The sequence below is a fragment of the Arachis hypogaea genome, chromosome 14, assembly GCF_003086295.3.
Source record: "Arachis hypogaea cultivar Tifrunner chromosome 14, arahy.Tifrunner.gnm2.J5K5, whole genome shotgun sequence".
NCBI classification, from domain to species: Eukaryota; Viridiplantae; Streptophyta; class Magnoliopsida; order Fabales; family Fabaceae; genus Arachis; species Arachis hypogaea.
In genome coordinates, this window is record NC_092049.1 from 83,772,141 (window position 1) to 83,784,294 (window position 12,154).

At 37.7% G+C, this 12,154-nt stretch overlaps 2 non-coding genes across 2 annotated transcripts; one reads left to right on the forward strand and one right to left on the reverse strand.

Moving 5' to 3' along the window:
* Window positions 1-3,562: 3,562 nt before the first annotated feature.
* On the reverse strand, window positions 3,563-3,670 carry LOC112746344 (small nucleolar RNA R71). The gene has a single exon (XR_003174234.1). It is a non-coding gene; the product is annotated as a small nucleolar RNA R71 (small nucleolar RNA).
* Window positions 3,671-10,316: 6,646 nt separating this feature from the next.
* LOC112745656 (small nucleolar RNA R71) lies at window positions 10,317-10,424 on the forward strand. Its single transcript, XR_003173573.1, has one exon. It is a non-coding gene; the product is annotated as a small nucleolar RNA R71 (small nucleolar RNA).
* The last annotated feature ends 1,730 nt before the right edge of the window (window positions 10,425-12,154 follow it).

Genomic DNA, 12,154 nt, shown 5'->3' on the forward strand with positions numbered 1-12,154 from the left:
TGGATTTATTCATCAATTACTTACTCATGTAAACCCTAGTAACTAGTTTATTATAATAGGACCTTTTACTAGTCTTTTTGACCATCCTGGATTGTATTTTGATCCTGTGATCTCGTTTAGGGGGCTGGCCATCTCGGCCATGCCTGGACCTTCCACTTATGTATTGTCAACGGTAGAGTTTCTACACTCCATAGATTAAGGTGTGGAGCTCTGCTGTTCTTCAAAGATTAATGCAAAGTACTACTGTTTTCTATTCAATTCTTCTTATTTCTCTTCTAAGATATCCATTCGCACCCAAGAACGTGATGAAGGTGATGATTATGTGTGACGCTCATCATCCTTCTCCCTTATGAACGCGTGCCTGACAAACACTTCTGTTCTACATGAATTAAGCTAGAATGAGTATCTCTTAGATCTCCTAACCAGAATCTTCGTGGCGTAAGCTAGAATGATGGCGGCATTCAAGAGAATCCGGAAGGTCTAAACCTTGTCTGTGGTATTCTGAGTAGGATTCAGTGATTGAATGACTGTGACGAGCTTCAAACTCGCGAGTGCTGGGCGTTAGTGACAGACGCAAAAGGAGGGTGAATCCTATTCCAGCATGATCGGGAACCGACAGATGAATAGCCGTGCCGTGACAGGGTGCGTGAGCATATTATTCACTGAGAGGAGGGGATGTAGCCACTGACAACGGTGATGCCCTTGCATACAGCCAGCCATGGAAAGGAGTAAGACTGATTGGATGAAGATAGCAGGAAAGCAGAGGTTCAGAGGAACGAAAAGCATCTCCATTCGCTTATCTGAAATTCCTACCAATGATTTACATAAGTGTCCCTATCCCTATTTTATTATATAATATTCGAAAACCATATCACTTTATATCTGCCTGAATGAGATTTACAAGGTGACCATAGCTTGCTTCATACCAACAATCTCCGTGGGATTCGACCCTTACTCACGTAAGGTATTACTTGGACGACCCAGTGCACTTGCTGGTTAGTTGAACGGAGTTGTGTCCACACATAGAGCCACAATGAGGATTCAATACAATTATATATTGTTACTCTCACACAAGTACAAAGAACATGGAACACAATTTCGTCCACCAAGTTTTTGGCGCCGTTGCCGGGGATTGTTTGAGTTTGGACAACTAACGGTTCATCCTGTTGCTCAGATTAGGTAATTTTCTTTTTGTTTTCTTTTCAAAAAAAAAAAATTTTCAAAAACCTTTCAAAAATTCCTCACTTGTTTTCGAAAAAAAAAATATATAAAAAAAAATTTGTTTTCAAAAATTTTATTCAAAATTTTTAAGAATGAATTCTAGTGTTTCATGAAGCATGTTGAAGCCTGGCTGGCTGTAAAGCCATGTCTAAATTCTTTTGGACTGAGGCTTCAACTAATCACTTCAATGCATGTAATTCCATATATCACAGCTTGGCTGGCCATTGGCCATGTCTAGTGTTTTGGACTGGAGCTTTCATTGAAAGCTTGGCTGGCTAGTGAGCCATGTCTAATTCCTGGACTGAAGCTTTAACTAACATGGCAAGATTCCTAGAATTCATATTAAAAATTTTGGAATCCTTATTTTTTCAAAACTATTTTCGAAAAATATAAAATAAAAATCCAAAAAAATTTAGAAAATCATAAAAATCAAAAATATATTGTGTTTCTTGTTTGAGTCTTGAGTCATATCATAAGTTGGTGTCACTTGCATATGCATCTTGCATTTTTTTCGAAAATATCATGCATTCATAGTGTTCTTCATGATCTTCAAGTTGTTCTTGGTAAGTCTTCTTGTTTGATCTTGATGATTTTTTGTTTTGTTTCTTTTCATGTTTATCATATGCATTCTTGAATTCTTAGTGTCTAAGCATTAAAGAATTCTAAGTTTGGTGTCTTGCATGTTTTCTTTGCATTAAAAATTTTTCAAAAATATGTTCTTGATGTTCATCATGATCTTCATAGTGTTCTTGGTGTTCATCTTGACATTCATAGCATTCTTGCATGCATTCATTGTTTTGATCTAAAAATTTCATGCATTGCATAATTTTCATGTTTTTCATAAAAATTTCAAAAATCAAAAAAATATCTTTCCCTTTTTCTCTCATCAAATTCGAAAATTTGAGTTGACTTTTTCAAAAATTTTTAAAATCAAAGTTGTTTCTTATGAGTCAAATCAAATTTTCAATTTGAAAATCTTATCTTTTTCAAAATCTTTTTCAAAAATCAAATCTTTTTCAAAATTCTTAGTTATTTTCGAAAATTTCAAAAATATTTTTCAAAAATCTTTTTCTCATTTTAAATCATAATTTTCGAAAATAACTTAAACAATTAATGTTTTGGTTCAAAAATTTGAAGTTTGTTACTTGCTTGTTAAGAAAGATTCAAATTTTAAGTTCTAGAATCATATCTTGTGATTTCTTATGAATCAAGTCATTAATTGAGATTTTAAAAATCAAATCTTTTTCAAAACTAATTCCTATCATGTCTTTTCAAAAAAATATCTTCTTATCTTATCTTTTTCAAAAATATCTTTTCAAAATATCTTTTCTAACTTCCTAACTTCTTATCTTTTCAAAATTTGTTTCAACTAACTAACTAACTTTTTGTTTGTTTCTTAACTTTTTCAAACTACCTAACTAACTCTCTCTCTCTCTATTTTCGAAAATATCTTCCCCCTTTTTCAAAATTTCTTTTTAATTAACTAATTATTTTTAATTTTTATTTTTTATTTCAAAAAAATTTTCGAAAAAAAAAATTACTAAACATTTTTCAAAAACTATTTTCAAAAATCACTAACTCTTTTTCAAAATAATTTTCGAAAAATTTCCCTCCCCCATCTTATTCTATTTATTCATTCATATACTAACATCTCATTTCACCTCCTTCCATCCTCACAGTTGTGTTTCTTCCTTTATATTACATTCTTTGTCTCCCCCTTTTCTTCCACTCACACAGGGATCCCTATACTGTGGTATAAAGGATCTCTATTATTATTATTATTTTTCTGTCCATTCTTCCTTGTCATATGAGCAGGAGCAAGGATAAGAACATTCTTGTGGAAGCAGATCCAGAACCTGAAAGGACTCTGAAGAGAAAATTAAGAGAAGCTAAAATACAACAATCCAGAGAAAACCTTTCAGAAATTTTTGAACAGGAAGAGGAGATGGCAGCCGAAAATAATAATAATATAAGGAAGATGCTTGGTGACTTTACTGCACCTAATTCCAATTTACATGGAAGAAGCATCTCTATTCCTGCCATTGGAGCAAACAACTTTGAGCTGAAACCTCAATTAGTTTCTCTGATGCAGCAGAACTGCAAGTTTCATGGACTTCCATCTGAAGATCCTTTTCAGTTCTTAACTGAATTCTTGCAGATATGTGATACTGTTAAGACTAATGGAATAGATCCTGAAGTCTACAGGCTCATGCTTTTCCCTTTTGCTGTAAGAGACAGAGCTAGATTATGGTTGGATTCTCAACCTAAAGACAGCCTGAACTCTTGGGATAAGCTGGTCACGGCTTTCTTAGCCAAGTACTTTCCTCCTCAAAAGCTGAGCAAGCTTAGAGCTGATGTTCAAACCTTCAGACAGAAAGAAGGTGAATCCCTCTATAAAGCTTGGGAAAGATACAAACAGTTGACCAAAAAGTGTCCTTCTGACATGCTTTCAGAATGGACCATCCTGGATATATTCTATGATGGTTTATCTGAGCTATCAAAGATGTCACTGGACACTTCTGCAGGTGGATCCATTCACCTAAAGAAAACGCCTGCAGAAGCTCAAGAACTCATTGACATGGTTGCTAATAACCAGTTCATGTACACTTCTGAAAGGAATCCTGTGAGTAATGGGACGCCTATGAAGAAGGGAGTTCTTGAAGTTGATACTCTAAATGCCATATTGGCTCAGAACAAAATATTGACTCAGCAAGTCAATATGATTTCTCAGAGTCTGCATGGAATGCAAGCTGCATCCAACAGTACTCAAGAGGCATCTTCTGAAGAAGAAGCCTATGATCCTGAGAACCCTGCAATAGCAGAGGTAAATTACTTAGGTGAACCTTATGGAAACACCTATAACTCAACATGGAGAAATCATCCAAATTTCTCATGGAAGGATCAGAAACCTCAACAAGGCTTTAACAATGGTGGAAGAAACAGGTTTAGCAATAGCAAACCTTTTCCATCATCAACTCAGCAACAGACAGAGAACTCTGAACAAAATGCTTCTAATTTAGCAAATCTTGTCTCTGATCTATCTAAGGCCACTGTAAGTTTCATGAATGAAACAAGGTCTTCCATTAGAAATCTGGAAGCACAAGTAGGTCAGCTGAGTAAAAGGATCACTGAAATCCCTCCTAGTACTCTCCCAAGCAATACAGAAGAGAACCCAAAAGGAGAGTGCAAGGCCATTGACATAAGCGCCATGGCCGAACCTCTGAGGAGAGGAGAGGACGTGAATCCCAAGGAGGAAGACCTCCTGGGACGTCCAGTGATCAATAAGGAGCGTCCCTCTGGGGAACCAAAGGACTCTGAGGCTCATCTAGAGACTATAGAGATCCCATTGAACCTCCTTATGCCCTTCATGAGCTCTGATGAGTATTCCTCTTCTGAAGAGAATGAGGATGTCACTGAAGAACAAACTGCCAAGTTTCTTGGTGCAATCATGAAGCTGAATGCCAAATTATTTGGCATTGATGCTTGGGAAGTTGAACCTCCCTTGTTCATCAATGAACTAAGTGATCTGGATCAACTGACATTGCCTCAGAAGAGACAGGATCCTGGAAAGTTCATAATACCCTGTACCATAGGCACCATGATCTTTAAGGCTCTGTGTGACCTTGGTTCAGGAATAAACCTCATGCCCCTCTCTGTAATAGAGAAACTGGGAATCTATGGGGTGCAAGCTGCTAAAATCTCATTAGAGATGGCAGACAGCTCAAGAAGACAGGCTTATGGACAAGTAGAAGATGTATTAGTAAAGGTTGAGGGCCTTTACATACCTACTGATTTCATAGTCCTGGATACTGGAAAGGAAGAGGATGAATCCATCATCCTAGGAAGACCTTTCCTGGCCACAGCAAGAGCTGTGATTGATGTTGACAGAGGTGAAATAGTCCTTCAATGGAATGAGAACTCCCTTGTATTCAAAACTCAAGGATCTCCCTCTACAACTATGGAGAGGAAGCAGAAAAAGCTTCTCTCCAAGCAGAGTCAACCAGAGCCCCCACAGTCAAACTCTAAGTTTGGTGTTGGGAGGCCACAACCAAACTCTAAGTTTGGTGTTGAACTCCCATATCCAAACTCTAAGTTTGGTGTTGGAGAGTTTCAACAAAGCTCTGCACATCTGTGAGGCTCCATGAGAGCCCACTGTCAAGCTATTGACATTAAAGAAGCGCTTGTTGGGAGGCAACCCAATGTTTATCTAATTCTTATTTTTATTGTTTTTCGTGTTTTCTTAGGTTCATGATCATGTGGAGTCACAAAATAAATAGAAAAATTGAAAACGGAATCAAAAACAGCAGAAGAAAAATCACACCCTAGAGGAGCATCTGTCTGGCGTTCAGCGCCAGAACAGAGCATGGTTCTGGCGCTGAACGCCCAAAATAGGCAGCATCCTGGTGCTGAACGCCCAGAACAAGCATGGTTCTGGCGTTCAACGCCAGAAATGGCACACAAATGGGCGTTGAACGCCCAAAATGGCCACCAACCTGGCGCTGAACGCCCAGAGTTGGGTACAAAGGCATTTTTACATGCCTAATGGGTGCAGGGATGTAAATCCTTAAACACCTCAGGATCTGTGGACCCCACAGGATCCACTCAAGATCTGTGGACCCCACAGGATCCACTCAGGATCTGTGAACCCCACAGGATCCCCACCTACCTCCACTCACTTCTTTTCACCACTCTCTTTCACACAACCCCATAAACACTCTTACCCAAAAAACCCTTCACCAATCACCTCAATCTCTCTTCCCCATTAAACCTTCACCACTCACATCCACCCACTCTTCCCAATAAACCTACCTCATAAACCCCACCTACCTTCAAAATTCAAAACCAATTTCCCACCCAAACCCACCCATATGGCCGAACCTTAACCCCCCCTCCCTTCCCTATATAAAGACCTCCATTCTTCATCAAATTCACACAACACACCCCTCTACACCCTCCTTGGCCGAAACACATCTCCCTTTCCCTCTCCATATTTCTTCTTCTTCTTCTTCTATTCTTTTGATTATTGCTCGAGGGCGAGCAATATTCTAAGTTTGGTGTGGTAAAAGCATAGCTTTTTTGTTTTTCCATTACCATTGATGGCATCTAAGACCGGAGAATCCTCTAGAAGAGGGAAAGGGAAGACAAAAGCTTCCACATCCGAGTCATGGGAGATGGAAAGATTCATCTCCAAAGCCCATCAAGACCACTTCTATGATGTTGTGGCCAAGAAAAAGGTGATCCCAGAGGTCCCTTTTAAACTCAAAAGAAATGAGTATCCGGAGATCCGACATGAAATTCAAAGAAGAGGTTGGGAAGTTCTAACAAATCCCATCCAACAAGTCGGCATCCTAATGGTTCAAGAGTTCTATGCCAATGCATGGATCACCAAGAACCATAATCAAAGTAAGAACCCGGATCCAAAGAACTATGTTACAATGGTTCGGGGGAAATACTTAGATTTTAGTCCGGAGAATGTGAGGTTGGCGTTCAACTTGCCATACATGGAAGAGAACGCACGCCCCTACACAAGGAGAGTCAACTTTGATCAAAGGTTGGACCAAGTCCTTATGGACATATGTGTAGAAGGAGCTCAATGGAAGATTGACTCCAAAGGCAAGCCGGTTCAACTAAGAAGATTGGACCTCAAGCCTATAGCTAGAGGATGGTTGGAGTTTATTCAATGCTCAATCATTCCCACTAGCAACCGGTCTGAAGTTACTATAGACCGGGCCATCATGATCCATAGTATCATGATTGGAGAAGAGGTGGAAGTTCATGAGATTATACCTCAAGAACTCTACAAGGTGGCTGACAAGTCCTCCACCATGGCAAGGTTAGCCTTTCCTCACCTCATTTGCCACCTATGCAATTCAGCTGGGATTGACATAGAGGGAGATATCCTCATTAAAGAGGAAAAGCCCATCACTAAGAAAAAGATGGAGCAAGCAAGAGAGCCCAGTCATGGAGCTCAAGAGGCGCAAGAAGCTCATCACCATGAGATTCCGGAAATGCCTCAAATGCACTTTCCTCCACAAAACTATTGGGAGCACATCAACACCTCCCTAGAAGAATTGAGTTCCAATATGGGACAATTAAGGGTGGAACATCAAGAGCACTCCATCATGCTCCATGAAATAAGAGAAGATCAGAAAGCAATGAGGGAGGAGCAACAAAGACAAGGAAGAGACATAGAAGAGCTCAAGGACATCATTGGTTCCTCAAGAAGGAAACGCCACCATCACTAAGGTGGATTCATTCCTTGTTCTTCTTTCTTCTGTTTTTCGTTTTCTATATTATGTGCTTATCTATGTTTGTGTCTTCATTACATGATCATTAGTAGTTAGTAACTTTGTCTTAAAGATATGAATGTCCTATGAATCCATCACCTCTCTTAAAAGAAAAATGTTTTAATTCAAAAGAATAAGAAGTACATGAGTTTCGAATTTATCCTTGAACTTAGCTTAATTATATTGATGTGGTGACAATACTTCTTGTTTTCTGAATGTATGCTTGAACAGTGCATATGTCTTTTGAAGTTGTTGTTTAAGAATGTTAAATATGTTGGCTCTTGAAAGAATGATGACTAGGAGACATGTTATTTGATAATCTGAAAAATCATAAAAATGATTCTTGAAGCAAGAAAAAGCAGCAAAAAAACAAAGCTTGCAGAAAAAAAAAAAATAGGCGAAAAAAAAATAGAAAGAAAAAGAAAAAGCAAGCAGAAAAAGCCAATAACCCTTAAAACCAAAAGGCAAGGGCAAATAAAAAGGATCCCAAGGCTTTGAGCATCAGTGGATAGGAGGGCCTAAAGGAATAAAATCCTGGTCTAAGAAGCTAAACCAAGCTGTCCCTAACCATGTGCTTTTGGCGTGTAGGTGTCAAGTGAAAACTTGAGACTGAGCGGTTAAAGTCAAGGTCCAAAGCAAAAAAAGAGTGTGCTTAAGAACCCTGGACACCTCTAATTGGGGACTTTAGCAAAGCTGAGTCACAATCTGAAAAGGTTCACCCAATTATGTGTCTGTGGCATTTATGTATCCGGTGGTAATACTGGAAAACAAAGTGCTTAGGGCCACGGCCAAGACTCATAAGGAAGCTGTGTTCAAGAATCATCATACTGAACTAGGAGAATCAATAACACTATCTGAACTCTAAGTTCCTATAGATGCCAATCATTCTGAACCTCAATGGATAAAGTGAGATGCCAAAACTATTCAAGAGGCAAAAAGCTATAAGTCCCGCTCATATGATTGAAGCTCTGTTTCATTGATAGTTTGGAATTTATAGTATATTCTCTTCTTTTTATCCTATTTGATTTTCAGTTGCTTGGGGACAAGCAACAATTTAAGTTTGGTGTTGTGATGAGCGGATAATTTATACGCTTTTTGGCATTGTTTTTAGTATGTTTTTAGTAGGATCTAGTTACTTTTAGGGATGTTTTCATTAGTTTTTATGTTAAATTCACATTTCTGGACTTTACTATGAGTTTGTGTGTTTTTCTGTGATTTCAGGTATTTTCTGGCTGAAATTGAGGGACTTGAGCAGAAATCAGATTCAGAGGTTGAAAAAGGACTGCTGATGCTGTTGGATTCTGACCTCCCTGCACTCAAAGTGGATTTTCTGGAGCTACAGATCTTGAAATGGCGCGCTTCCAATTTCGTTGGAAAGTAGACATTCAGGGCTTTCCAGCAATGTATAATAGTCCATACTTTGGCCAAGAATTGACGACGTAAACTGGCGTTCAACGCCAGCTTTCTGCCCAAATCTGGCGTCCAGCGCCAGAAAAGGATCCAAAACCAGAGTTGAACGCCCAAACTGGCACAGAAACTGGCGTTCAACTCCACAAATGGCCTCTGCACGTGGAACACTTAAGCTCAGCCCAAACACACACCAAGTGGGCCCCGGAAGTGGATTTATTCATCAATTACTTACTCATGTAAACCCTAGTAACTAGTTTATTATAATAGGACCTTTTACTAGTCTTTTTGACCATCCTGGATTGTATTTTGATCCTGTGATCTCGTTTAGGGGGCTGGCCATCTCGGCCATGCCTGGACCTTCCACTTATGTATTGTCAACGGTAGAGTTTCTACACTCCATAGATTAAGGTGTGGAGCTCTGCTGTTCTTCAAAGATTAATGCAAAGTACTACTGTTTTCTATTCAATTCTTCTTATTTCTCTTCTAAGATATCCATTCGCACCCAAGAACGTGATGAAGGTGATGATTATGTGTGACGCTCATCATCCTTCTCCCTTATGAACGCGTGCCTGACAAACACTTCTGTTCTACATGAATTAAGCTAGAATGAGTATCTCTTAGATCTCCTAACCAGAATCTTCGTGGCGTAAGCTAGAATGATGGCGGCATTCAAGAGAATCCGGAAGGTCTAAACCTTGTCTGTGGTATTCTGAGTAGGATTCAGTGATTGAATGACTGTGACGAGCTTCAAACTCGCGAGTGCTGGGCGTTAGTGACAGACGCAAAAGGAGGGTGAATCCTATTCCAGCATGATCGGGAACCGACAGATGAATAGCCGTGCCGTGACAGGGTGCGTGAGCATATTATTCACTGAGAGGAGGGGATGTAGCCACTGACAACGGTGATGCCCTTGCATACAGCCAGCCATGGAAAGGAGTAAGACTGATTGGATGAAGATAGCAGGAAAGCAGAGGTTCAGAGGAACGAAAAGCATCTCCATTCGCTTATCTGAAATTCCTACCAATGATTTACATAAGTGTCCCTATCCCTATTTTATTATATAATATTCGAAAACCATATCACTTTATATCTGCCTGACTGAGATTTACAAGGTGACCATAGCTTGCTTCATACCAACAATCTCCGTGGGATTCGACCCTTACTCACGTAAGGTATTACTTGGACGACCCAGTGCACTTGCTGGTTAGTTGAACGGAGTTGTGTCCACACATAGAGCCACAATGAGGATTCAATACAATTATATATTGTTACTCTCACACAAGTACAAAGAACATGGAACACAATTTCTTCCACCAATCCACCTATAGAATGGTCTAATAACATCTTAGATAATTCAGATAGACCATCATAGAACATATTCAGGATGGTCCATTCTGAAAGCATGTCAGAAGGACACTTTTTAGTCAGTTACTTGTATCTCTCCCAAGCTTCATAGAGGGATTCACCTTCTTTTTGTCTGAAGGTTTGAACATCCACTCTAAGCTTACTCAGCTTTTGAGGAGGAAAGAACTTGGCTAAGAAAGCCGTGACCAGCTTATCCCAAGAGTTCAGGCTATCCTTAGGTTGAGAGTCCAACCATATTCTAGCTCTGTCTCTTACAGCAAACGGGAAAAGTATAAGCCTGTAGACCTCGGGATCAATCCCATTGGTCTTAACAGTATCACAGATCTGCAAGAATTCAGTTAAGAACTGAAAAGGATCTTCAGATGGAAGTCCATGAAACTTGCAGTTCTGTTGCATCAGAGAAACTAATTGAGGTTTAAGCTCAAAATTGTTTGCTCCAATGGTAGGGATTGAGATGCTTCTTCCATGTAAATTGGAATTTGGTGCAGTAAAGTCACCAAGCATCTTCCTTGCATTGTTATTATTTTCGGCCATGTTTCCTTCTTTTTCAAAAGTTTCTGTCAGATTTTCTCCAGAGAGTTGTGCTTTAGCTTCCCTTAGCTTCCTCTTCAGAGTCCTTTCAGGTTCAAGATCAGCTTCAACAAGAATGTTCTTATCCTTGTTCCTGCTCATATGAAAAAGAAGAGAACACAAAAGAAAATATGGAATCCTCTATGTCACAGTATAGAGATTCCTTATGTAAGTATAAGAAAAGAAGAGTAGCAAAAGAAAAAGATAAGAATCCAAACACAGGGGAGAGGAGTGGGTTCGAATTTTTGAGTGAAAGAGGGGTGTTAGTAGATAAATAAATAAATAGAAGGGGATGAGAGTTGAGAGAATTCGAAAATAAAATAAAATAAAATAAAAATATTTTTGTTTTTAATTTAAAAATCAAAGTTAGAATTCGAAAATAAAAAAAAATTAAAATTTAAAATAATTAGTTAATTAAAAATGAATTTTGAAAAAGAGGGAAGGGATTTTCAAAAATTAGGGAGAGAGAGAGTTAGTTAGGTAGTTTTGAAAAAGATAAGAATCAAACAAAAAGTTAAGTGGTGAATTGAAAAAGATTTGAAAATCAAATTTTGAAAAGATAAGGAGCTAGAAAAGATTTTGAAATAAATTTTGAAAAAGATGTGATTGAAATTTATTTTGAAAAAGATTTGAACAAGAAATTTAAAAAGATTTGATTTTTGAAATTAAAGTTGATTACTTGACTAACAAGAAACAAAAAAAGATATGATTTTAAAATTTAAAGATTGAACCTTTCTTACTCTGCAAGTAACAAACTTAATATTTTTGAATCAATCACATTAATTGTTAGCATTATTTTCGAAAATATGAAATAGAAATAAGAAAAAGATTTTGAAAATAAATTTGAAATTTTCAAAAATTATGAAGGAAAAGATGAAAAAAATTGATTTTTGAAAGAGATTTGAAAAAGATAGAATTTTTAAATTGAAAATTTGATTTGACTCATAAGAAACAACTAGATTTTAAAAATTTTTGAAAAAGTCAACTCAAATTTTCAAAAATTTATGAGAGAATAAGGGAAAGATATTTTTTATTTTTGAATTTTTAATGATGAGAGAGAAAAACAATAAAAAGACTCAATGCATGAAAATTTTGGATCAAAACAAATGATGCATGCAAGAACACTATGAATGTCAAGATGAACACCAAGAACACTTTGAAGATCATGATGAACATCAAAAATTTATTTTTGAAAATTTTTAAGAAAAGAAAAACATGCAAGACACCAAATTTAGAAATTTTCGAACTTTAGACACTAACAAATTGAAAATGCATATGAAAAACAAGAAAAGACACAAAAC